The sequence below is a fragment of the Poromitra crassiceps genome (assembly GCF_964638095.1).
Source record: "Poromitra crassiceps genome assembly, contig: HAP1_SCAFFOLD_374, whole genome shotgun sequence".
Taxonomy (NCBI): Eukaryota; Metazoa; Chordata; class Actinopteri; order Beryciformes; family Melamphaidae; genus Poromitra; species Poromitra crassiceps.
The window spans coordinates 116,443-143,664 of record NW_028152030.1 but is presented as its reverse complement, the minus strand read 5'-3'; positions in this window follow the sequence as shown (position 1 = coordinate 143,664).

The window sequence follows — 27,222 nt, the reverse complement described above, 5'->3', positions numbered from 1 at the left end:
CACACACACACACACAAGCATTGACTTAGTAACATACATACATACACAGGCGTGCACACTGAGTGATATGTTCAAATTGCACAAGGGAGATGGTAAGCCTTGCCTAGGCCTTTAAATTGCTTGAGTGGTCTGGGCCCCCGATAAACCCCTCACCCCCCCCCCCCCCCCCCCTCCACCCCGCTCCACCCACCTCCACCCCCTCCTCATTCAGAGCCTCTTCCCCTGAGCGGTGCAAATCCTCAACTCTCCCCTCCAGCTCGTGTGGACACTCTTCTCCCACGCTCATAATTCTTCACTATGACTTGAACGTTATGGATGTGATTCTGTGGACTTTGACACAATCCAAGATACGGCCAAAGCTCAACAGCCCTTTATGAGACAGACAGAGTCAAGTTAGAATAAAGTCATTGGTTTCCTTTCATACTCTATGTATCCCAAAGGGAAGCATTTGATGATTTAACACTAAACACACACACACACACACACACACACACACACATACACACACACACACACACACACACACACTCACTCACGCACGGGCGCACACACACACACACACACACACTCACTCACTCACGCGCGCACACACGCACGCACGCACGGATGCACACACACACACACACACACACACACACACACACACACACACAAACACACAAACACACACACACACAGCCTGGGAGATGTGTCTGGGCACTGACAGACAGGCAAACAGACGCACAAGCTGCATCACATGCCGTTTGGTATTTAAAGCCAACCACTGGGCTCACACTTAACCCCCTACGCAAACGTACGCACACACACACACACACACACACACACACACACACACACACACACACACACACACACACACATAAATGCATAATGACAGCGATATGCAGAGACACACACCTACCAGTACACACAGGCAAACTGCAGAGTGAAGACGATCTCTCTGCACCGGTGCCTCTCCTTACATCCATGGGGCCAGACCTGCATGGTGTTCACAATTTAGTTCAAGGATGATATTGTTGTTGTTTTTGTTAGAACGCAACATTTAGCAAACATCATAAGATAAGATAAGCCTAACCACCATGTTTTGTTGTACATTTTGCAAATGTATAAATCTCAGTCACATGTCACAATACATGTCACTTCCATGTCTTCTGCATCTGGCATTAAATGAACATAATGCTATATTACAGCATATTACACAGCATAGCCAAAGTGACACTTAAAGTCGAGCTGAACCCAAGAATGACTTTTCTTTTCTTTTAGTTCAAATACCTGGGTATGCAGTGCACCAATTTAATAATGTATGCAAAACAAATCACAACAATCTAATTTCTTTAGTTTTTCACACTTTTTCACATCAAAAGTTCGTTTTTCAAGATTTCATTGATAACAGTAATTTACAGTTTGCTGACGTCACCTTGTACTATCATATTTCTACCCCATTTCAACCAATCAACCCTAACCCTAACCCTAACCCTAACCCTAACCCTAACCCTAAGTCGAGAATGGCGCCTATAGTGCCTGTCATCTGGCAGAATTCCTATCCCATAACTACTAACTTGGCCAATTGTTAGAAACATGAACAAAAAACAAAAAGTATAATCTCTAAGAATGCAAAGAAATGTAACTGGCTCGTTAAAACGCGCATTCCAGGGATATCGTATCGTTACAGCAGCGATAATCGCGCGCGCATCCGAGAGCTTTGTCAGGGGATGCACCTCGGAGATTCCAGGCCAACGTGCTGCACTCTCCGCTCGGCAACACGAAGGCAGCTGGCTGCCTGCGGCTCGCTGAGCTCCACTCAGCCGTCAAAAGGCTCTTCCCGAGGGGAGCGCCACAACACACTGAATCTAACCTCGCGTCACCAGGCTCTTCTCGGCGAGAAAGAGCCTGGCTTCCGTTCACAATTGATTTTGTCACCCTACCTGGTTCCGGCCTAGAGCCCGCCCTAGACAGGAAGGGCAGCGTTTCTAGCTCGTCAACTTTTACGTTAACTTGACAATTTGACACAAGTATCAGAACGACAAACAACAAAACAAAAGATGGACGTACCGAACAAAGTTTTTGAAGAAGTTATTTTAGAAACATTGCAGATTCACAATCTCACATCTTTTAAGCCAATACAGAAGCTTTGCATCAGACAATTAATCGAGGCAAGAGATGTCAAGCTAACGGCAACAAAGACGTTTTTTGGCGCACTGCCTTCCGGTGTTCACGCCAAAGCCCAATCCAGTCCCCAGAATTGTCAAATAAAATCATCGACATGCTACTAGGACCCGCCTCTCAACCTGTCATCTCAGACAAGTTATGTTTTCAGTCTGAAACGGACTCCGACCCACGTGCTACTTGGGCTCCGAACTTGTCAGAAGGCGGACCGGTGGGGGGGATCGGGTACGGCAGTTGGCGGCGTCGACTCTGGACGCGCGCCGGGCCCTTCTCGCGGATCTCCCCAGCTACGGCGCGCGTCAGGCCCCGTTCGCGCGGGGTCCCGGCGCATCGCCTCGGCTGGCGCCTAGCAGCTGACTTAGAACTGGTGCGGACCAGGGGAATCCGACTGTTTAATTAAAACAAAGCATCGCGAAGGCCCGAGGTGGGTGTTGACGCGCTGTGATTTCTGCCCAGTGCTCTGAATGTCAAAGTGAAGAAAGGGTTCAGTTCGACTTTAACCACAGATAAAATACCTGTGTGTGTGTGTGTGTGTGTGTGTGTGTGTGTGTGCACTGCGCGAAATACCCCAGAATCCGGAGTTAGTCATTTTTTGATTCTGCAAGAATCTGGATCATATAATGCGCATATGTGGAGATTTTTTGATATGCTTTATGTCAGGTCAAATACTGAACCATATTTACCCAATATAGTAGACTGTGCCCAGATACACCTAATGTTACATACACAGTAAATAAAATATCCGAATATGCTGTCAAGCCATATATTGAAATATGTGGACTCACTATATGGCTAGAATATGACCATATCTGTAGCATATCATCACTTTTTGTCATTGAAGAATATATGGTGGAATATGGTGTCCAGATATAACACTAAGTGATATTTTGACTTTGATATTTAACTGATATGAATTATATACGGAGCGTATCGGAACTAGAAATTGTTGGGAATGATGTGCACCATGTCCGGGGCAATACTAAGTCAGTATTTATGCTATGGTCAAATACAATGTCCAGATGCATAATGTGTTTATATTTCACAATATCCGAATATGACCTCATGCCATATATTGAAATATGTGGACTCATTAAGCAGATATGGGTAGAATACGACCACATCCGTGGCATATCACTGAGCCAAAACCTCATGAATCCGGAGACATTTTATTTATTTATTCTGCACTCATCTGGATAATATCTGGAAGGTATCCGGAGATTCGCTTTATGCCAGGTCAAATACTGAACCATATTTGCCCCATATAGTATACTGTGTCCAGATACACCTAATGTTACATACACAGTAAATAAAATATCCGAATATGCCCTTGTGCCATATATTGAAATATGTGGACTCAGTATATGGCTAGAATATGACCATATCTGTAGCATATCATCACTCTTTGTCATTGAAGAATATATGGTGGAATATGGTGTCCAGATATAACACTAAGTGATATTTTGACTTTGATATTTAACAGATATAAATGATATACGGAGCATATTGAAAGTATGAATAGTTGGTATTGATGTGGACCGTGTCCGGGGCAATACTAAGTCAGTATTTATGCTATGGTCAAATACAATGTCCAGATACATAATGTGTTTATATTTCACAATATCCGAATATGACCTCATGCCATATATTGAAATATGTGGACTCATTAAGCAGATATGGGTAGAATACGACCACATCTGTGGCATATCACTGAGCCAAAACCTCATGAATCCGGAGACATTTTATTTATATATTCTGCACTCATCTGGATAATATCTGGAAGGTATCCGGAGATTTGCTTTATGCCAGGTCAAATACTGAACCATATTTGCCCCATATAGTATACTGTGCCCAGATACACCTAATATTACATACACAGTAAATAAAATATCCGAATATGCCCTTGTGCCATATATTGAAATATGTAGACTTAGTATATGACTAGAATATGACCATATCTGTAGCATATCATCACTCTTTGTCATTTAAGCATATATGATGGAATATGGTGTACAGATATAACACTAAGTGATATTTTGACTTTGATATTTAACTGATATGAATTATATACGGAGCGTATCGGAACTAGAAATTGTTGGGAATGATGTGCACCATGTCCGGGGGAATACTATGTCAGTATTTGTGCTATGCTAAAATACAATTTCCAGGTACATCATGTGTTAGCCTCACAATATCCGAATATGACCTCATGCCATATATTGAAATATGTGAACTCATTAAGCAGATATGGGTAGAATACGACCACATCTGTGGCATATCACTGAGCCAAAACCTCATGAATCCGGAGACATTTTATTTATTTATTCTGCACTCATCTGGATAATATCTGGAAGGTATCCGGAGATTCGCTTTATGCCAGGTCAAATACTGAACCATATTTGCCCCATATAGTATACTGTGCCCAGATACACCTAATATTACATACACAGTAAATAAAATATCCGAATATGCCCTTGTGCCATATATTGAAATATGTAGACTCAGTATATGACTAGAATATGACCATATCTGTAGCATATCATCACTCTTTGTCATTTAAGCATATATGATGGAATATGGTGTACAGATATAACACTAAGTGATATTTTGACTTTGATATTTAACTGATATGAATTATATACGGAGCGTATCGGAACTAGAAATTGTTGGGAATGATGTGCACCATGTCCGGGGGAATACTATGTCAGTATTTGTGCTATGCTAAAATACAATTTCCAGGTACATCATGTGTTAGCCTCACAATATCCGAATATGACCTCATGCCATATATTGAAATATGTGGACTCATTAAGCCGATATGGGTAGAATACGACCACATCTGTGGCATATCACTGAGCCAAAACCTCATGAATCCAGAGACATTTTATTTGTTTATTCTGCACTCATCTGGATATCTGGAAGGTATCCGGAGATTTGCTTTATGCCAGGTCAAATACTGAACCATATTTGCCCCATATAGTATACTGTGCCCAGATACACCTAATGTTACATACACAGTAAATAAAATATCCGAATATGCCCTTGTGCCATATATTGAAATATGTGGACTCAGTATATGGCTAGAATATGACCATATCTGTAGCATATCATCACTCTTTGTCATTGAAGAATATATGGTGGAATATGGTGTCCAGATATAACACTAAGTGATATTTTGACTTTGATATTTAACAGATATAAATGATATACGGAGCATATTGAAAGTATGAATAGTTGGTATTGATGTGGACCGTGTCCGGGGCAATACTAAGTCAGTATTTATGCTATGGTCAAATACAATGTCCAGATACATAATGTGTTTATATTTCACAATATCCGAATATGACCTCATGCCATATATTGAAATATGTGGACTCATTAAGCCGATATGGGTAGAATACGACCACATCTGTGGCATATCACTGAGCCAAAACCTCATGAATCCAGAGACATTTTATTTATTTATTCTGCACTCATCTGGCTCGACTCACGCTTCATTTAATGCATAAAATAAAGCTGATAATATACAATAGATTCACATTAAAGTACACCACACGCAAAAACCACCGTGATGTAACGGTACTGAATCAGCCATTCATTTGAGGGCAAAAAAAAGCAGGTTTGAACCCATTAGAGGGCACTTATCCTGCTGGAAATGATAGGAGTTTGTAAAATTGTAACAGTCTCGGTCTCAAATGTGGAGATTTTGACCAGAATCCTTCACAAAAGCCATATACAGTATATTGGTTAAAGGGTGAAAAAAGGTGTTTTAGGGTTTAGTCCAGCTTTAAGTAAAGTAAGGCATTACTTTTTTTTAAGTAATGTGTAATATATTACTTTTTTGAGTAACAAACCCCAAACCGTCAAATGTGTTGACACATTTGACCTTGATTAAATTGCAGCGATTTGGATATTGCACTTGGCCATATTGCGATCGATTTTGATATCTATTTGATTAGTTGTGCAGTGCATTTTAGTAGAATTAGCATTGATTGACACCAAATGGCGACCTCTGTCACCAAAGTTTACACAAAATGTCAATAAATGGCAACAGTATATATTGAAGACATCCAAATTTAATATAAAAGAATATGCATTTTCAGAAAACCCCATCTGTCGATCACATCAAAGTTGAAAATGTTACATTTGGAGAGAGAAAATATATATACAGTATACATAATATATATCAAACTCATAGCATTGCCATGTCATGGAAGCAATTTTATGTGAAACCATAAACACATTTAGAAACATATACATCTTGTAAATCTATTACTTATCTATTACTTATTAGGCCAGGAATCTCAAACAGATACATCTTCATCCATAGACCTTCTAACAGATGCACATTAGGCTGTGGAAGTTGAAACTCCAGCACATTTAAGGCTGTGACGGTAATGAAATGTCCTTACCGCGGTGAGAAACACTTTACTGCCAACCCCATACAAAAAAAACAGCCCTCACTTGATGCTTACGAGAGCAAGGGGAAGGATGACAACTAGAGTGTCTCGAACTTGTTATGAATAATGAGCAAGAAAATCGTACTGCAGCCTGTTTGTTATAGCCTCTCTACAGTAGGTCTATACTCAAAATAACAGGCAGTGTTGGGCAGTAATATAATACTAAAGTAATTGCATAATATTATTTTTCCCCAGTATCGAGTCATGTTAATGGATTACAATTTCCAAAACTGTAATATTAGTTACTAATCCAAGTAACTTCAAGTTACTGACAGTTATGCAAACATGTACATTGTGTATTGAAATAATGTGTTGGCACTTGTTGGCCTCTTTTTAATATTGCCAACCTTTTATTTGGGTCTACCTGTTTGCCCCTGTTGCAGATTTTACAACTGTGTTATTAAAAACAGAAGCTGTTTCAAATATTATGTATCATCATCACTTTGAGCAAGGTGTGCTCTTCATCATCCAGGTCACTTTTATGGATTCATTTATAGGCTGTAGAAATATAGTTGTGCTTAGTGGCAAAGTGATTAGGCCTATTCACATGTACACACAGGTCTGAATTTAGTTTCGTAATTTGCTATTTTGTGGGTGTAATGGAAAAGTATTATAACGACTAGTGTAATAAATTAATGTTGGCAGGGAGTAATAAGTAAAGTAATATTACTTTTAATGATTAGCCGCGGCTAACAGGGCCAGCACGTCTATGAGTCACTCTGTTGGTTGGTTGTTCCACAAAAAGTGCATTTAGGAAATTCACATATCAGCTATTGCGAATTCGCGCTTGTGAGTAATGAGCCCAACACTGATTCGAGGTCTGTGGAAGCACCACTTAAGAGTTCAGGTCAACTCACTCTTATATGCAATGGGAGATGCAGCTTTTGTTTAAAAAATGTTTTAGCAGTTTATCCATTTACTGGGGCAGATATGAAATATGAAGCTGTTAAAGCAGCACCAAGTTACATAGGAAAACATGAGTTTTGAGTTTTTGTTAGCCTGGTTAAAACCATCCGGATCTGTGAACTCATTCTGGTTCGTTCTGTGGTCTGTGGTTTGGAAACTACAAACTGTATGGGCCAATCAGGGACGTGCCTCGTCAGGAACGCTGCTGGCAAAACGGTAATGCCTGCATCCATGGTCTCAGGCTCGAGCAGTAACGGCAATGTTCGTCGGGTTTACACAGCCATAAGTGGAGTTATTGCAGAAATAGACTCAATAACAACAATTAAACAAGAACAGGAGTCTGCGACAGTGGAGTTTCTTGTCGGAAAAGACATTTTCGCTGGGAGTGGAGCTTAGATTCTCTGCCTGAGCAGTCTCTCTGTTTTTAGTTTTTCAGGGGCGAAGCATTGGTGTGACAGCCTAATCAGACATATTATATGAAATGGAACATTGTAACCTTAAACCTGATGCATAATACATTTACAGAAAATTTTTAATTATATTATTATTGTTATTATCATTATTATTATTAGTTATTGCATCATGCGACATGCGCACGTGTCTCCTAACCTGACCTCGTGACATCTCATACTTTCAATTTCATGTAGCGTGTTTGCTGCTGGCCGGGCCTATTTTGCATAGGACGACACTAACACTATCTTGTAAAAATGGAGCTTAGCCTTGAAGATGTGAAGAAAAAGCTAAAACCTGGAGAAGATGCATTGTCCCAGTGCGGGGGAAAGTCAGAGGTATGGGGCAATTTCAAGTTACGGTAGTTGTCAACAGTGTCGACATAAGCGTTGGCTTTGACAAGTGTCTGAAATGTGACATGAAGACTGGGACCTTGACACTGAATTAGCATTATAATTAGCATTAAGAAGGCTTGCACCGGAGGAAAGATGAAAGTCATCCTTCAATGTTCTCCTTCGTGACCAGTGAGAAAACCATCCCACTGAGAGCAAAGCAAGCCATCACAGATAAATGTGGCATTTTGCTGCAAAGACATTAGGGCCTTAGGCCATTCTATGTGGTCAATGGAGACGGCTTCCAAGAGCTAGCCCAAGAAGAATGATGTTGGTGCTACATATTGTCATGTATCGGCCGAGTCCGTCCTGCCTCACCACAGCACCATGTTGTGCATAGAGAAGGCAGAAGAGAAGAGGGGAATATTGGCACAAAGCTTCAAGTATGCCCAGAAGAATGGAGACGTCGGGATGAGCACAGATATGTGGACTGACGACTGTAGAAAACTAATTTACATGGCAATCAGATTATACAACCGCCGCCGACTTTACGTTAGTTGGCAAAACTATGACCACAGCCATGTTTTCTGTGGAGGATGCCAAAACGGGGAAAAACATCTGGCATGAGAGTGTGCGCCTGTTGGTGAACAAATTTGGCCTGGACCCCATCTCCCTGAGCCGAATTGTGTGGGTCACAGACAAAGGCAGCAACATCATCAAAGCTCTGGAGCCGTATAGGTGACTTAAAGGAACACTCCGCCCATTTTCAACCAGCTTTGTATCATTAGAACATCAGTAGTATATCAGAAAACTAAACTGTTTTGAAGTCTGTCATTTAATTTGACAGTTATTGAGTGTTAAAGTGTGGACCAGTGACATCACTGGTCCACACTAACTCAAATTAATAAATCATTAACTCAAATCAACTCTCAAACTGTAAACGGTTTTGAAGTCATTCATCTAGTTTGACAGTTATTGAGAGTTGATTTGAGTTAATGAGTTATTCATTTGAGTTAGTGTGGACCAGTGATGTCACTGGTCCACACTTTAACACTCAATAACTGTCAAAATAAATGACAGACTTCAAAACAGTTTAGTTTTCTGATATACTACTGATGTTCTAATGATACAAAGCTGGTTGAAAATGGGCAGAGTGTTCCTTTAAGGGCCTTTAAATTATAAAGTGGATTTCAGGAAGCATTTTTTTATGAGTCATTACAATAACATCAACCATTATGATACCCATAATCTTTTAACACATTGAATGCCAGCCATGTTTTCATTCCTGTAGGTAAGTTGTGCCAGGGGTGTTTTTGACGATTCTGGCTCATTTTAGCAACAGCCGAGGATTCTTTTCTGTTAAGAATTCATGAACACCAATCATCTAAAAATAACTAATAGAATGTGTGCTTTCTCTGTCTAAAAGAGTTAGTTTGCAGAGTTAGTAGTTATGTAGATATTAGCCGTTGAGTACAGCATGGTTTCAGCGTCTGGAAATTTATTCAGAGATAAATGGCTTTTTGTGAAACAGTCACTTTAACCATTCATTTTTGGCATCAGTAAGACCGTCAGACATTCTAAACAATAGTTTTGAACAGTAATTTCCTCCATAACAACAGGAAACACCCCTCTCATTCAAACTCCCTCCTCCCTCCTCCCTCCTCCCTCCTCCCTCCTCCCTCCGCTGTACAGCGGGCGTGTCAGAAGCGCTTTTGCTGCTGCCTGCCTGTGTGCCTGCCTGCCTGCTTGCCTGCGTGCGGACGCTCCTTGTGCGAGTCAAGATGGGCCGGGGAATGCGTGGGCGATGGGCAGATGTTGATTATGGCCTTTCTGAGGTGTTTCAAAGTGTGTTTCACCTATGATCTATTTTGCAAATCGCTCTCCGCTCTCTGTGTGCTGCTGCCGGTGCGCGGCCGCTCTCAGGCAAGACAAGTGGATTACTGTAAAATCGCCACGGCATTTCCTTGAACGGCTTGGTCCCGCGGCAGTTTTTTCTTTGATTTCGGTCGTCTGGGGGAGCACTGTCAACACTTAGTGGGTCGGTAAAATAGATTATACACATTATCTTGCTCCAATAGTGATCTCGAAGATGTAAAAGTTGTTGATTGATGTCCCAGCGTCAAAAAAAAAAAAATGTTTATGTAAGACGAGTAAACTCGGCTCTGGCACTTAAGCGTTGGATTATGTAAGACGAATTATTTCGGCTATGGCACTTAAGGTGTTAACACAAAAAAGTATAATTTCTACTTTTTATCATAAAGTCCAAGTTTGCAGAGTGTTTTCTAATAGAACAATACATTTGTGATGAAGTTGGCGTTGAAATGAATTGTGGGATGAGCTCATAGCCAGATGTTTACTAATTAATTAATTATTATTAAATAGTGATTTTATCCTAGTTTTTTGGGACACACAATTTTGTTATATGTCGGGCTTGGGCCCTTAATTGCTGCGAATTGGATGGGTCGTGCGGGCGAGACAGCACGTGCATGGGCTCGGGCTGGATTTTTTGTAGCCTGATCTAAGCTCTAGGATTTCACTGAGTCCGACACTGATTGGCTGAATGACTGGATTTGGCAATGCTGATTGGCTGAAGGAGTTGTCTGTCAAGGCTAGTACTCCCACCCACTGGAATTAACACAGCAAGGCCCTGCAGAACGAAACAGAATGTGAGTTCACGGATCCGGATGGTTTTAACCAGGCTAAGTTTTTGGTGCTGTGCCTGTAATAGGTCATCCTCCTATATAATAAAATAGACCCTTCTCACGGGGGCCATTTTGTGTCGAAAAGGCAGGATAAACACAGGTGCAAGCAAAACACTAATGAGGGTTTCCATATCCCAATCATGGAAGTTGGAAATCCTCATTAGTGTTTTGCTTGCACCTGTGTTTACCCTGGCTTCTCGACACAAAATGGCCCCCGTGAGAAGGGTCTATTACCTAGGTGGGCACGATTTTGGTCACGTTTATGACATCATCAGTGTCTCTGACATCACTCACGATATGATTTTGGTCAGGTTCATAACATCATGCATGGATCTCGACTTAGTTGCATTATCGGCTGATCTTTTGTGGGACGCCACTTCGGTGGTTCATCATCTCCAGAGTCACCACCCTAAGATTGAGTGTGTGTAGCACATGAAAATTCTAGTATAAAAACAAACAGTGTTGCGAGCATGCCGTAACCGTCACAGCCCTAAGCACATTATATGGGTTAAACACATCTTGCTGAAGGTAGTGTTACCAACACATTAACAGTTTCCTGCCTTGCTGTAGAAAATGATACTTTGTAAGTACAACGTGCACACTGGCTTGCAATTCTTTTCAGTGGGATGAAAGATGCATATGACCATGGTACATGAGTAGTTTCCCAGACTGTGCAAGTACTGTTTTGCCCATAATGCCACTTATCCCCATGCTGTTTGAACCAATTAACTTTTGCCACTGCATGTTCAACCTTAGTCAAACATTCATCTCGCCATAAAAACACAATAACTTTCCATATACTTGATATCTCTCCTGGGCACAAGAATGCATTAGGGTCGATAATGGGATCTCCTGTGATTCCTTCAACACCCAACCACTTTGCAGTCACAAATGATGATGATCCTGACCTATAGTGACATGTTGAAAATACATCACCAGCTAAACTATATCTGTTGCTGTACATGTAGAGTAAAGATATTCTATGGATTCTCTCATTTGGATACATCACCTTAAACATTGAAAGCAGATCTGAATTGTCTGAAATAGACATTGTGCTTTGTTTAACAGGTGGAAGCAAAGTTTCGAGTGTATTGTCGAACTCAAAGTTGCCATGGTTAATATGCTCATGAGACAAATCATGTAAGACATGTAACTTTTCTGCTTGAATAACTGTGGTAGTGAGGGCCTTACGGAATAGGAGTGTTTCTACCTCTGTATCAGAGGTATCCCATGGACCTGGGGAAATTAATTGCTTGCCTGCTACCTGCCATTCAGTGAGCCATTTTCGCATCATAGTTAACTCAGTGTCATGGTTATTACTGTGATAGTCTCCTAAGGTACCATTGGCACGTTCAAATGAGAAGCACCAGAACCCATGAACAGGTCCAAAGTCTTGAATACAAGACTTCAAATGTAGATGTAAATGCAGATTCATAGTGCACCACTGTTTACCATATCGGTTTTCAAAAGATCTACAAAATATTTTTAGACATCTATGGGCATCCTCAATCTGCATATCATCAATAACTCTAGAGCACAATAATTGTGTTGCTCCAACAAAAACTCTCCATAAGGTGTAGTCCTCTTCTCTTATGACTCCTTTAAGGGCAAAGGTGGAATAGACACAAACCCAGAGTTTCCACTGTGCAGCAGTAAAACCTTCAAAAGCTGCCTCAATCTTTGATGGTATACCAGAGTCAATGTTACTTGGAAGTTTCAGTGAGTTCACCCTTTCCTGTATCGTCAGAAACCCTTCCTTGGAGATGGCGCCCGTTTCTTTCCAAACTTGCATAACTCTTTTGGCTGTACCCTCCAGCAAGTTATGCATCGGATCGATAACATGCAGTCGAACAACATCAAAATACGGTAAATCATGTATACAGCTGTATCTGGCTCCATATTTACGTTCAATTCGGGTTTTCTCAGCTTTGTTTATTGCCCTCTTTGCTTCTCTGGCATATCTGCAGTGGACCATGTTGCTTCTAACTGGCCATGCCTCATCAAACCCAGAGAAATCTACCTTATTGTCTTCTGTCCGTACAAAGTCTTTTAGACACTTGCTGCAACCCTTAGTTGCCATATGGCTAAGAAAGCCTCCAGTTTTCCTAGCAGCCGGTATGTCACTTGCTAAAGACAACAGAGCTGCACGGACAAATTTTCCAGTAGCCGTACCATCATCAACATATAAGCCAGTCCATAGTTTTTTCAAGTCACTGACCAAAGGTTCCAAAAAACCATTTATGTGCTCCTTAGGTTCATGGGGACCAGGTATTATTCCAGCAACTATGATATTCTCCTTCTTAAACCTTTCCTCCCTTGGAAGGTTCATCACTGCAATGTACATTACCCCAACAGAGTCATTAATGTTTTTATAGGGCTGGAACCAGTCAACGTTGAGCATAAGTCCAAGATTGCCAACCTCTTGTAAAAAGGGCGTGCCTTCATAAACCAGAAAGTCCTTCCACACCTGCCCATCAAAAATGTCAGCATATACTCCCTCCTTAACGTTACGCTGCTTCCACTTTGCGCAGGACTCTTTGAAGCCAGGCCGCTTGAACATATCACTAATAGATTTGATCAAACTCCGATAACAAAATGTTCTTTTGGGGTAAAGAAACTCTTTCCCATTTTTCCCAATAACAGATCTCATTAGCACAGTGTCACATCTTTGACGGAATCTTTTTTGTGGGTGTCTGGGATATGATACATGGTAACATTTGTTTGACTTCTTCCGGATGACCTTCCCACTTGAATCATGTACTAATATGACTGCTTCATCAAATGTATATACAGAATGACACTTCGGACATACAACATATTTGGTAAAATCGTTTCCATTTACAGATATAGTCTTCCTAAACATGTATAAAGTGGCAGGGAAATGCTTTGCAATATTTTGTAAAGGAGTGACACAAAATATAATGCTCAGTAAATTAATAAAGATTTTGAAAATTTTTAAGACTGCTTCAAATGCCCGGTCAGAAATTGTGAAGAATGACTTCCATTTTGACAGTAACATAAGCAAGAATGTGATTACGTCATGGTGTTCACATGGAGCAGCTCCCTCTGGATTTTCTTGGTTGTCTTGCCCATCATTCAGTGCCTCTTCATTCTCACTCCAAACTTCCTGGTCCTCAGAATTTGACTACAATTAAAAAGAAAGAGAATAAGAAGAACAAGATGATGTTGCCAATCGGATTTGCAAGATTGCATACAGTCAGCTCCATAATTATGTGGATACCAAAAACTTGCTTGTTTTGGCTCCATACTCACTTATTTGAATGTGAAATGACTGAATGAAAGAATGAATGTGACAACAACCATAAGCTTTAATTTTGCGGGCACTTCAGACACATTGGATAAAATCTTTAAAAACGAACAAATTGTCTTGATCCTGTGTTACAGCCTGAGGGGAAATCTAGGTGGCCGTTGTTATCCACTGAGGAAGCTCAGGGAAGCGGTGGGGCTTGTTTGAAAGAGCAACCCACGCTGTATTTACTCAAGTTAAAGTGAACCTATATATTTATCATCATAAATTCAAATCAATTTATCAAATTTATAAAGTGAATCTTGATATTTATCATTATAAATTCAAATTATATAACAGTAACTTATTATACTGGTATCATATCTGTATATGAAGTCAAGTACTTTTGCCTTTAGACTTCAGGTACATGACTCTAATTTATGGTTATGCGGTGTGTCCAGTGTTCGCCGTGTGGAGGGTCTCTCCGGGGAGTGCGGAGATCCACAGGAGGTCTCTGGAGGGTCCATACAGAGCGCTGCGCTCATCTAAAAAAATTTAACTGTGCGGAGGCCTCCTCAAACGCCGCAGTCAGTTCAGAGGCTGATTGGCTAATGGTTGCGAATCTTGTGATGTTAGTTACTATAGGGAAGTAATTCTACTCACGCAAACCGACAAACTACTGACAGCGGATTCTATGCCCTCTGCGAACACCGCGTTGCTACCGCATTTACACTATCATAAAATGCTGTGCCTCTGCAGAGAGAACAGTCTTGCCATGAACACCGGACACACCACATTAGCCATAAATTAGCATGAAAAGGACCCTCCACCGAAAAACAATGCAGATTTATTTTGCACCCATCTCACACATCATCGTTTGCAGGATTTTGAGTTGTTGTGGTGGGGGTGGACTGCAGGCCCCAATTCCCCCCCAGGATGAACATTGTATTAGTAAGATGCATCAATCTGGTGCACTTTGAGCAAAATGTAGAGGCTAGTCGATCTATGAAGAATTACACACCAAATTAGGCCTCATTTGAAGCAGGAGGTGAAGGATGAGGTGTATGCCTACAAGGCAAAGGACTGCATCCCACTCGACTCCAACCCGCTTGCCTGGTGGAAGGCTCACGCGTCTCTTTATCCTAATCTAGCCGTACTGGCACGTCGTTACCTGGTTGTACCTGCCAGTCAGTCCCCAGCGAGAGGGTTTTCTCTACGGCAGGTGACATAGTCACTGCCAACAGAGCTGCACTCACTACTGATAATGTAGACAAACTGATCTTCTTGAAGAAAAACATGAAAATAGGATGAAGCTTGAGTGCCTTAGCTCATCCAGACAGGGAGAGAGACCGAGGGAGAGAGAGAGAGGGAGGGACATGTCTGCATGATAATGTGATGCATTGCTCCTAAAAGCACAGATTTAATTTTATCATATTATTTAATTTACATTGTATTTATTTTGTTTTTTCACAACAGGAGATGCTATTCAGTTTTGTATTGCACTTTATTTTACATCAGCCCTAGGCCAAAACACTAATTATTATTTATTTTCTCAACATAAGATAGAGGCGCTTTTCAGTCCAGCACAAAAGGCCTATGTGCCACTGTATGTTTGCTGTTTACATTTAACTACATAATGCAGTATTATATGCAAAGGTTTGAGTTCTTTGTTTAGAATGAAGTTACCAAAGTTGCCAGTTGGCAAATACCTGGCTGTATCTAGCCTGCTACCTCAGTCCCTACTAGTAGTAGTAGTAGTAGTATTTATTTGTCCTTTCGGAAAGTTGTCCTGTATCTGTAGCAGGCAGACAAAACACAGCAAAAGACAAGACAATACAGTACAAACAAGATACAATACAATACAGTACAACACAATGCGACTACAATACATCAAACAATAACAACGGATATGATCACAAAGTGCTTCACACCAACCCCACCCCAGTTTTATGTCTGTTTGACAGGGTAAGGCTTAAACTTAGAATGTTTATACATAGCTTAATTTGAACTAATTGAAATACTCCAATTGCACAAGTTTAATTTTTGGATTATATTTTTGTATTTTTGAGAACTAAATGCTTTTCAGCCTGATTGTGACATTGTGACCGAGCCAGCAAAATACAACCTAATGCAAGAGAGTATGTTCACTGTGTGTACCGTTTACTGCCTTAAACAGGGCCATGCTGTACCAGTTTGTGACACTATGTGGAGCACTAGTACTGCCTGTTCAAAATCAATGCCCAAGGTTCAATAAAAAATGAAAATAATTTTTGGTTGTTGCTTTTTCCGCCGTTGTACCGTACCGTATTCGTACCGAACCGTGACCCCAAAACCGAGGTACGTACCGTACCGTGACTTTTGTGTACCGTGACACCCCTACTTCACACCCCCAGCTCTAAATGTCTAGCTCGATGTCTCCAGTGTCCCTGATCAGCATTGTTTTTCGGCGGAGTGTCCCTTTAAGTCAAGAATACCAAGTCAACTGAAGTCTTATCAATTATAGCAAGCAATTTGCAAGTCGTCAAATTTGTGTTTGTTGTGATCAATTGTTGCAGTCATCAACATGAACAGCTTTTTCCTATTTAACCTTTCAGTTGATTTACCTGTTCATCTTCTGATGATTCTTCACTGCTGCTTGAAGTCAGGCTTCCGGTCATCTGGAGGGCAAACTACAAAGAAAATAACTGGATTTATAAAATGGGGACATATCTACTAGGGGTGGGGGAAGGGGGATCGATACAGCATAGTTTCATAATATTTTGGCAATATATCAGACCGCATGAATGCCAATATTTAATTATACAGCATAAATTTCTCAGGTGCATGCAAGAATTAATGACAGGTTTTTATGACAGTGTTGGTCACTCTGTCTGCTTGACAATTTTTGAGAAGTCATGCTAGAGGCATTTATATAATACTATAGATGCCCCCACCAATGAGTCACAACACCAAACACGAACACTGGAAATTGCTTTTGGGCTTAAATTATGGCTCATTTCCACAACATTTTATAGCACTGTGCGGCTCGTCACAACTCGGCTCTACTCGTTTCGACGCGAATGGAATGGCTGTTTGCTTCCACCGCAGCTCAATCTCCCCCGCCCACAACTGGTTGTCAGAGCGACCGCATATCCGCATAAACACCCAATCTGGCAACCCTACATGCGCACTTGACTCCTGCTCAGTTTGTGTGTGTGTGTGTGTGTGTGTGTGTGTGTGTGTGTGTGTGTGTGTGTGTGTGTGTGTGTGTGTGTGTGTGTGTGTGTGTGTGTGTGTGTGTGTGTGTGTGTAAATACAGCCTATGTATATTTTGCAGGAACATGTGGGAGTTTGTTGATTTAAGCATGCTCATCATTGTTCACGTTAGGGGTGATACGGCAAAAATATATCGCAATTTTTATTTCAGGCAGGATCCTGATCCAAAATCAGAAAAATTGGTTAAAGACTAGTTTGCAAAATACTCAACAGTAGAACTAGGGCTGACCGATATGCCCAAAAATCCTATATCTGTATTTTTAGGCTGAATGCATGGCAATATATACCTTGCTATTTTGTACGAAGTGGGCAAAATGTTCAGTTGTAAGTCAAAGCCACGTGAGATGTCACAAGCACTTTTAGTAAAAAAAAGCCTGATCAAAATAAAATTCTATGACAGGGTTTCCTTCCCTGACTATTGGCTTTCACAAAATATTTACACAACAACTCAAAACCATAATGCCTCCAGCCTGGCTATCGCCGGCGGCATAATGAGAATTTTGGTAAATTATCATCAGTGGATATAATGACTCAGTGGGTAAAGGCAAATAATAGAACACCTAGAACGGTCTGGTAAGTTCCGAAAATGCGCCCTTACGAAAAAGTCACATGTGGAAATCACATGTGATTTTGAAATATGTGGTTTTTGGACACACGTTTCGTGTGACTCAACCACATGTTTTAATATCACATGTGGATGTTCACATGTCAAGCCACATGTGGAAGTCACATGTGATTTTGAAATGCCACATGTGATTGACATGTGGTTTTAATTGTGTGGAATTGTGTGGAAAATCACATGTGATTATGGAATATATGTGGTTTTTGGACACATGTTTCGTGTGATTCAGACCACATGTGATTGACATGTGGTTTTAATATCACATGTGGGAATATTCACATGTGGATACTCACATGTGGAAAATCACATGTGATTTTGGAATATATGTGGTTTTTGGACACATGTTTTGTGTGATTCAGACCACATGTGATTGACATGTGGTTTTAATATCACATGTGGATATTCACATGTGGGAAATCACATGTGATTCTGGAATATATGTGGTTTTTGGACACATGTGTGATTAAGACCACATGTGATCGACATGTGGTTTTAATATCACATGTGGGAATATTCACATGTGGATATCCACATGTGACCTTGAACCACATGTGGTTTTAGGACACGTGGTTTTGTTATTCCCTCCACATGTGAATATTCCCACATGATATTAAAACCAAATGTGATTCAATATGTTGTGGACCACATGTGGTTTTGGCACACGTTTTGGTTTTTCACATGTGATTCAACATGTGGTTGAAATGTGTAATTTCCATGTCCAACAACCACATGTGGTTCAAGATCACATGTGGGAATATTCACATGTGGTTGAAACACATGAACCTTCCAACATGTGATCTTGAACCACATGTGATTGTTGGGACATGTGTTACATGCCAATTGGAATAACATGTGAAAAACCAAAACACATTTCTCCAAAACCACATGTGGAAAACATAGAATCACACATGGTTTCAACATTACATGTGGGAATATTCCCATGTGGATGGAATAACATGAACAACAAATTCACATGTGCTAAGATCACATGTGGGAACATTCACATGTATTAGTAGACAACCACATGTGAATGATCCCTTCTTTGACACATTTTCCACATAATTTCAGATTACATACAATTTGACACATACCAGTAGGTTATTTGCAACACACAACACATGTACAAGAATAAAATTATCTTATTTATTAACAAAACTTCACCTTTTCATAACTGCATTTATCATACATCTCTAGAAAAGGGAGTGATTGACAGATCGCATGTACAGTGATCACGGAACAATTGCAGGTGAAGCTGCAGCTCTGATGGATGAAAAATAAAGATGGCAACAGCCACCACTTCAACTCCAAACGGGAGACCAAAATCAAAGGGAGTGATTGACAGATTGCATGTACATGTACAGTGATCATGGAACAATTGCAGGTGAAGCTGCAGCTCTGATGGATGAAAAATAAAGATGGCAACAGCCACCAGTTCAACTCCAAACGGGAGACCAAAATCAAAGGGAGTGACTTGACAGATCGCATGTACAGTGATCATGAACAATAGCAGGCGGAGCTGCAGCTTTGGGAAACCCCCCAAGGATGAAAAATAAAGATGGCAACAGCCACCACTTCAACTCCAAACGGGAGACCAAAATCAAAGGGAGTGATTGACAGATTGCATGTACATGTACAGTGATCATGGAACAATTGCAGGTGAAGCTGCAGCTCTGATGGATGAAAAATAAAGATGGCAACAGCCACTTTTTGGGGAGTTTAGCTCGATTGCCATTTTGTCCCCACTTACCCTAAATATACACTGTCTTTACGGTCACTCTCGATGCAGTATGGAGAGAGGGGTCATATTTAGCGATACAACAGTGGAGGCGGCACTACCGTTCAAAGGCAACAAAACACAGCGCCTAAAGCTCTATGCACATGTGTACATGTTGTGACTAGTTTATTCACCATGCTATGAAATAATAATCCATAGTTGCATGAAACATTATTTCCATAGTAAATCCATACCGGGTCACTTCCTTGTTTGTCTGTGGACAGCGCTTCCACGCATGCGTTATTTGCACATGCGCTGTACACCCGGCAGCGATGTTTACTAAATATTTATTTACCTCAAAAAATTGTTTTTCTGCATTTTGGATTAGTACCCGAGTCACAAGATGTACATAGAGCTTTTTGGCACTTTGTTTTGTTGCCTTTGAACGGCAGTACCGTTCTATCGCTAAATATGACCCCTCTCTCCATACTGCATCGAGAGTGACTGTAAAGACAGTGTATATTGGGGGGATATGGCAATCGAGCTAAACTCCCCAAAAAGTGGCCTATCCCTTTGTAATAACTATGCTAGGGTGTCATGTGAGCTTCTTGTGAGCCTTCAGAACTTGGGGCTGTCATGTCCCTTTCAGGGACAACTTCCTGTGAGACTTCAGAACTTGGGGGTGTCATGTCCCTTTCAGGAACACCTTCTCTGCCGCTGACAAGTCTTCTGATCTTGTTGGTTCCCCTGTGAAAATTTAAATATCATTAGAATAGCCCTGTGAAAATTTTAATATCATTAGAATAATCAAGGCAATTTCACAAACATACTGGGGTATTACAACCAAAACTAGGCAAACCTAGTGTAGTCCGGCTGTGAACTGAAACATTTGATTCAGGACTTTATATTCACAAATGGTCCCATAACTTACACAAAATCTATGATGCATAGAGCAACATTCTCAGAATTTTGGGCAACACCCTATGCCCTAAAACAGATGCTGTAAAATGTGCCATGGATAATGGATGGAGATGCAATAAATCCAACAGAAAATGCTACAACAGAATCTGTGCCCCTACGCCCCGACTACAATTACAGCTCTATTATGAAACGAATACAACCCTAACACTGCAGGGGAAAAAAGAGCGATACAGGCAGAGAGATACACCAGATATCAGACCAGAACACTAATTGAGCACAGATCGGCTCTTCTCCTTTCAGAGAGAGCCTGGAGATGCAAGGTTAGCCTTCTTCTAATGGCTTTTCGGCAGAGAGGATGATGCCTTGTGGCACATCCCCTCCACCCCTTCATGCTCAGAACGCCCACGAGTTTAGCCTCAGGCAGGAAAATGTTTATCACATCACTGATGACATCACAATCGTGACAGACACCGCCAATTTTAATTAAGATATATCAATATAATATAAGCATGAATTAAGGTCAGGTTACATTCTATACGTTTTACACCCACTTTCAGTGATAGAGAAAACTAGAGAAACTTACTGTTCTTTGTCGCACTGCCTCACATCCTTCAACTTCTGGGCCATGCACTGTCTGATTAGAACCTCACTGGTGTTTGGGAACACAGCTTGCACTTGGTCTGTTGGAACAACAACAAAATACAAATTTACTTCAAGGTAAATTAAATTAAATAACTTAAGTTAACAAACAAAACAAAACAAAAAGACAGACCTCTTGACCAGAATATTTATTTTACACTATATTTTAGGCACTGTGTTTTGTTGACTTTGAGCCGCGATCCGCTTGGTCCTGTTTTAGTGCTGTCCATTTAACTACTGCACACCCCGACCCTCCAAACTGCACGGACAGTTGCTGTGAAGACGTGTATATCGATGTTTATTGGGGCGATATGGAAAATTCGCTAAACTCCCCAAAAAGTGGCCTATCCATTTAAGTTTTTCAACTTATATCATCAAATGATGGTACTAACATGCATTGTCTGTGATCAGATTGCAATCCGATAGTGTGCTTGAAAACATTAGCATACCGTTGTTGCAGAGATCACGGGTCCCAGGCTGCTCCGCCGTTTCATGGGGAAGGGGTGGGGTGGTGCTGGTGGAGGCAGCAGTGGCTTCAGGAGACGACAGGAGAGACAGAGGCAGAGGGAAAGACAGTAGAGAGGCAGAGAAGGAGACAGGGATAGAGGTCATTATCACCTGACACTAACATGCATTTTTTTTCTGAGATCAGACTGCAGCGCATCAGAGTCAAAGTAGCAAAAAATAAATATAAAAAAATATAAAAAATAAATAGATAAATGTATTTATTCCAAATCTATTTTTTTGACTAAATAATATTACCGTAAATTCCGGACTATAAGCCGCGGCTTTTTCCCCGTTTTTTGGCCCCTGCGGCTTATATAACGGTGCGGCTTATCTATGGATTTTTTCAGAAAAGAAAAAAAAAATACAAATAAAATCTCTCTTTTTTAGCACTCTTTCTAACTATAAATCCACTTCTGTTTTAATTTCCTCTCTTGCCCTCTTTTCACCACACCGCGGACACTGTGTGCACTGTAAAAATAAACAACGGTGGTGTTGTGTTATGTTGTTTTGTTGAAATGTTACGGTAATACGGTAAATGGGAGCTTCCTCAAACAGCCATCTCTTTCCCGACAATCCCCTCTGTGCGTGACCACTTACATATGGTAATTACGGTAAGCAAACGGCCACTCGGCCAACAACTCCCTCCCCCGACTACCAGGAGAAAATCACAAACTTCGGCGAATTCACACAAAGGAAGATCAAGGAATATTCACAACAAGACGAGCAGTAGAAGCAACACTCTCACTTACCATGGGGAAGGTACGCAGAAATTCACACGACGCAGCTTTCAAGTTGAAAGCAGTCAATCTCGCATTAAAAGAGGGAAACAGAGCAGCCGCGCGTAACCTGGGCATCGATGAGTCAATGGTGAGGCGTTGGACGGTGCAGCAGGAGGAACTGTCTCAGTGCAAGAAGACCAAAAAGTCCTTCAGAGGTCATAAAAGCAGATGGCCCGAACTTGAAGATTCCCTTGAAGATTGGGTGTTGACCCAGAGAGCAGACGGCCGAGGCGTTTCCACGGTGCAGATCCGACTGAAGGCCAAAACAGTCGCCACCGAAATGAAAATTGAACATTTCATAGGTGGCCCATCTTGGTGCTTCCGATTCATGAGACGAAAGGGACTGTCCGTCCGGGCGAGAACTACTGAACAACTCCCTCCCGACTACCAGGAGAAAATCACAAACTTCGGCGAATTCACACAAAGGAAGATCACGGAATATTATAGGAGTGTGAAAACATCCACAATCACCAACGGGTTCCAAAACGCTGGACTGCTGCGGGATGAAGAGGATGACGCCGCCACAGCTGGCGCTGAGGGCCGTCAGAGGCTTCAGAGGCTGTTCGATGCCGACAGTGACGAAGAGGAGTTCGTTGGTTTTGAGTGACAATCAAGGAGAGAGGAGAGTGGTTGACGAAGCCACCCTGAACCTGTTCGTTTCCGACACTGAAGATGAGGACTTTGGTGGTTTCAGTACGCAGGAAGAAGAGGAAGACGAGGATTAGTGACTTGACTTCTCTGGTTACAGCCGTTTGCTGCACATATAGCCTATTGTTGTGTGATTTTGTCTGGGGATTAGTGACCTGACTTTTGTTTTGTTTTGTTGAAATGTTAATAAATGGGAGCTTCCCCAAACAGCCATCTCTTTCCCGACATTCCTCTCTGTGCACGAACCCTTTCATATGGTAATTAAACATCAAAACACCCGCGGCTTATAGACCGGTGCGGCTTATATAAGAAAAAAATAGTCAATTTTGGTCCCGCGGCTTATATACCGGTGCGCCTTATAGTCCGGAATTTACGGTATATAGTATTTGTGTATTTAAATTAATATCCTTGCTTCTTTGTATACCACTATGCTGAGAACATCTGCACTATATTTGCAGAGCCTATTTGAATGTTGTTGTTTTTTAGTCACATTTGCAGGGTTCTCATACCTCCTAAAAATCAAATTCAAAGACTTTGCAAGGAATTTCCAGACCCAATTCTCTTAAATTTGAGGGCCGGGCAGAACTTTCAAAATAATGTAATGAGAACCATGTGCTGATTTTGTAAGGACTAAATAAGGACCCTACCGTTGTTGGGAGAGGGGACAGGGTCCCAGTCCGCTCCGGCACTTCGTGTGTGGGTGGGGTGGTGGTGGAGACGGCAGTGGCTTCAGGAGACGACGGGAGACACAGGCAGAGAGAGAGAGAGGAAAGAGAGACACAGAGGAGAGAGAGAGGCAGAGACAGGGATAGAGGCCATTGACGCCTGGCGTATTTTCTGTGATCAGATTGCAATCGGATAGTGCTTGACCACATTAACCTGATTTAATTTACACCTGGTAATAATGTATCTCCAGTGTTCACATTGAAATCAGGTAAGCTCCATAGCATAGAGCAGTAGAACAACTGCAGTGACTGTTGTTGTATGTGGATTGAGAGGATGCATTGCATGTACACTTGTGTTCAATGTGGTCACAATTAGAGATGCAACGGTATGAGTTTTTGATATTGGTATGATAACCTTGGACAAAAATACCACGGTTTCACGGTATCGCGGACCTTTATGTGTGTAGCGCTTTTCCCGTGGTGTTGAATGAGAGTAAGCGCCCTGGGTCCTTCTCTATGACCAACCCCCTATATAAGTGTTGTGGTATGGTTTTTAAATAATTTATTTACTGCTTAAACGATGAAATGACCTGCTGTTTTTAATCTTTTAACCTTGTATTTCTAACCCCTTTTAATATACATGTATTTATTCTATTTATCCAATTTATTAATTACGCCAACACAGATGGTTTGTGATATACAAAAACAAGACAATATTTATTCTCTTCTAGGAAAATAAAAAGGTTGTATGGTACGGTAACAAGACTGTTATTTTTCAGGCATTTGGTCAAACCCTGTAGAAAATATAGGCTATTAGCCTTTCACATTACATGGGAAAGAAAATCACACTGACCAGGTGCTAGCACTGGTAGATACCTCCTAAACCCACTAGAGCACTGAAACACTCAAATTAAATACCTCTCTTCAAAACAGACGTATGGCTTTGTCCATATGTTTTATACAGTCTATAAAAAATACAGTAAGGTTACCTGAAGTAGAAAATAACAACAGCACAAACAGTGGTACCACAAACAAATAAAGAAATAAACCCCCCGGTGCAGGCCTGATAAGTTGAGCGCTCAAGGTGATTCAGCACTGGACTGCTCACCACAGTTCTACAGCACTGACATCGCCGCTTACCAGAATCCTCTTCTTAAACAAGGAATCCTCTTCTTAATAAGGACTCCTCTTCACGCTTCAACCTCCACTTCCGGAGGAACGGGAGGACAAGGGAAAGAAAAGAGACTGCTGTCTCCCTCCAGGTAGTGATGTGGAGCTCCCTCGTGGCCAGAGGTGCCACCGTGTGCTGCCCAGGTAGCACGGGGCGCTATCTGGTTCCCGCGGAGCCAGAGGTGCAACTGTGTGAAGCCTCCACGAGCACAGTGCGCTGTCTGGAGGCTGCTCCTCGTCGGAGATCACAAGAAAGCACCGCTGCTGTAAACCTTTAACGTGACGGTTAGCCACTGACTAAACTATATTGTTAGCTACACAGCTACAATTTACCGGAGCTCAGGACAAGGCTTCTGGCTTTCACCCTGTAAGTGACTGTTAGTCACTCACTAAGCTATAATTTTAGCGACAACAGCTACTATTTACCGTAGCACAGGACGAACGTCCACTCCTCACGCAGACCTCAGCAGACTGACCGGCCGGCCTCTCAAGTCCCGCCTTCTTCACCCACCATCCAATAGTAACAAGAGAGATGAGTAGTCTCTCTATTTTACCCAATCACACGACGCCATGCTGAGCAAGTTTGGTTGTTCCCCAGGCGTGAGGAAATGTTTGTATTCTCATACAAGCTTTACAGGAACGAATTAAAGGGACAGGGCATATAATTATATTAGGCCATAATGATAGTGGGGATTTAGTTTAACAAGAGGGGGAGTCTAGTTTTAATCAAAGAGGGATAATTGTTTAGTGTTAAGTTTAGAGATAGATTGTACCTCAATTTAACCCGGGGTTACATGTGTTATTGTGAAATCTGGCAACAAAAAAATAGCCTACGTAAAAAAAATTGCGGTTGAACCAAATGCATTTTATTTAATCTAATTAACTCATGTAAAATTAAAACACACATGCTTATCTTTTGTCAAATCGGATTGGACACTGGACATAAATGATTGTTTCAATGTTAATGCGCGCGCGCACACACACACACACACACACACACACACACACACACACACACACACACACACACACTTATTCGTATCCAAAAGTACTATAGGGCAAATATTAGAGATCCAGATATTTTTGAAGAAAGTTGCTGTACAGCACAGTCTATGATAGAACCGACACTGGATGCTTGTGTGTATCCATCCTCACTCTGTCTTGGGGACGTTTAGCCTACACCCTTACTTTCAAGTGGTCAAGCACTACCCGATTGCAATCTGATCACATCTGATCACAGAAAACACATGTTAATGCCAGGTGTAAATGGCCACATAGAGACAGAGGGGGATAGATATGATGGGCACCACTGCTAATTATTTAGCTAAAGCTAGCTACAGCAGGGTTCATACAGACATCACATTACAAGATTACATTTAAATACTTTCAAGTACTCTTTCAAGCACTTGGTTTGGAAATAGGCTATTTTCAAGGTGCAGTACTTGATCCCCCCCCTCAAAATCAAAGCACTTCAAGGAACCCTGTTACAGTGAATAAAACAAGTATAGCTACACATTCACTTACACTATAGGCAGCACACTGCATTAGAGGGGATTTAGAACCACAACCCTTATGATATTAACAGAACTTACCACAATGTATCCAGAGGTTGCACTGCAAGAGAAAAGGAAAATTCAATCTTTAGCAAGCTAACTTTTGACAAAGTCAGGCCTTAACAATAAAAGTAACAAACAGCACTTGCCAGATTATGTTTCCACATATTTTCCTTAGCATGGGAAGCTGCCAGCTAGCTCACGTTTTATTTTCTGTGTGCTGGAGGCATTTTCATGGCACAATTGTGTCAAACAATGCACTTTAGCAGCATGCAATGCAGACCTTAGCTAACGTTGCACTAATAGACTACTGTTGCTCACGGAGGAAGAAAAAAGCATTGTATCTATGAATGGCAGGCTTACTACATGCTGCATAGCTTACGTTAGCTAACAGCTAGCTAACAGCAATTCCCACACAACTAACATTAAGCTAACTAACGCTAGCGAACTGTGATAACAATACCATGACCTCAACCACGAGTGCTCGTC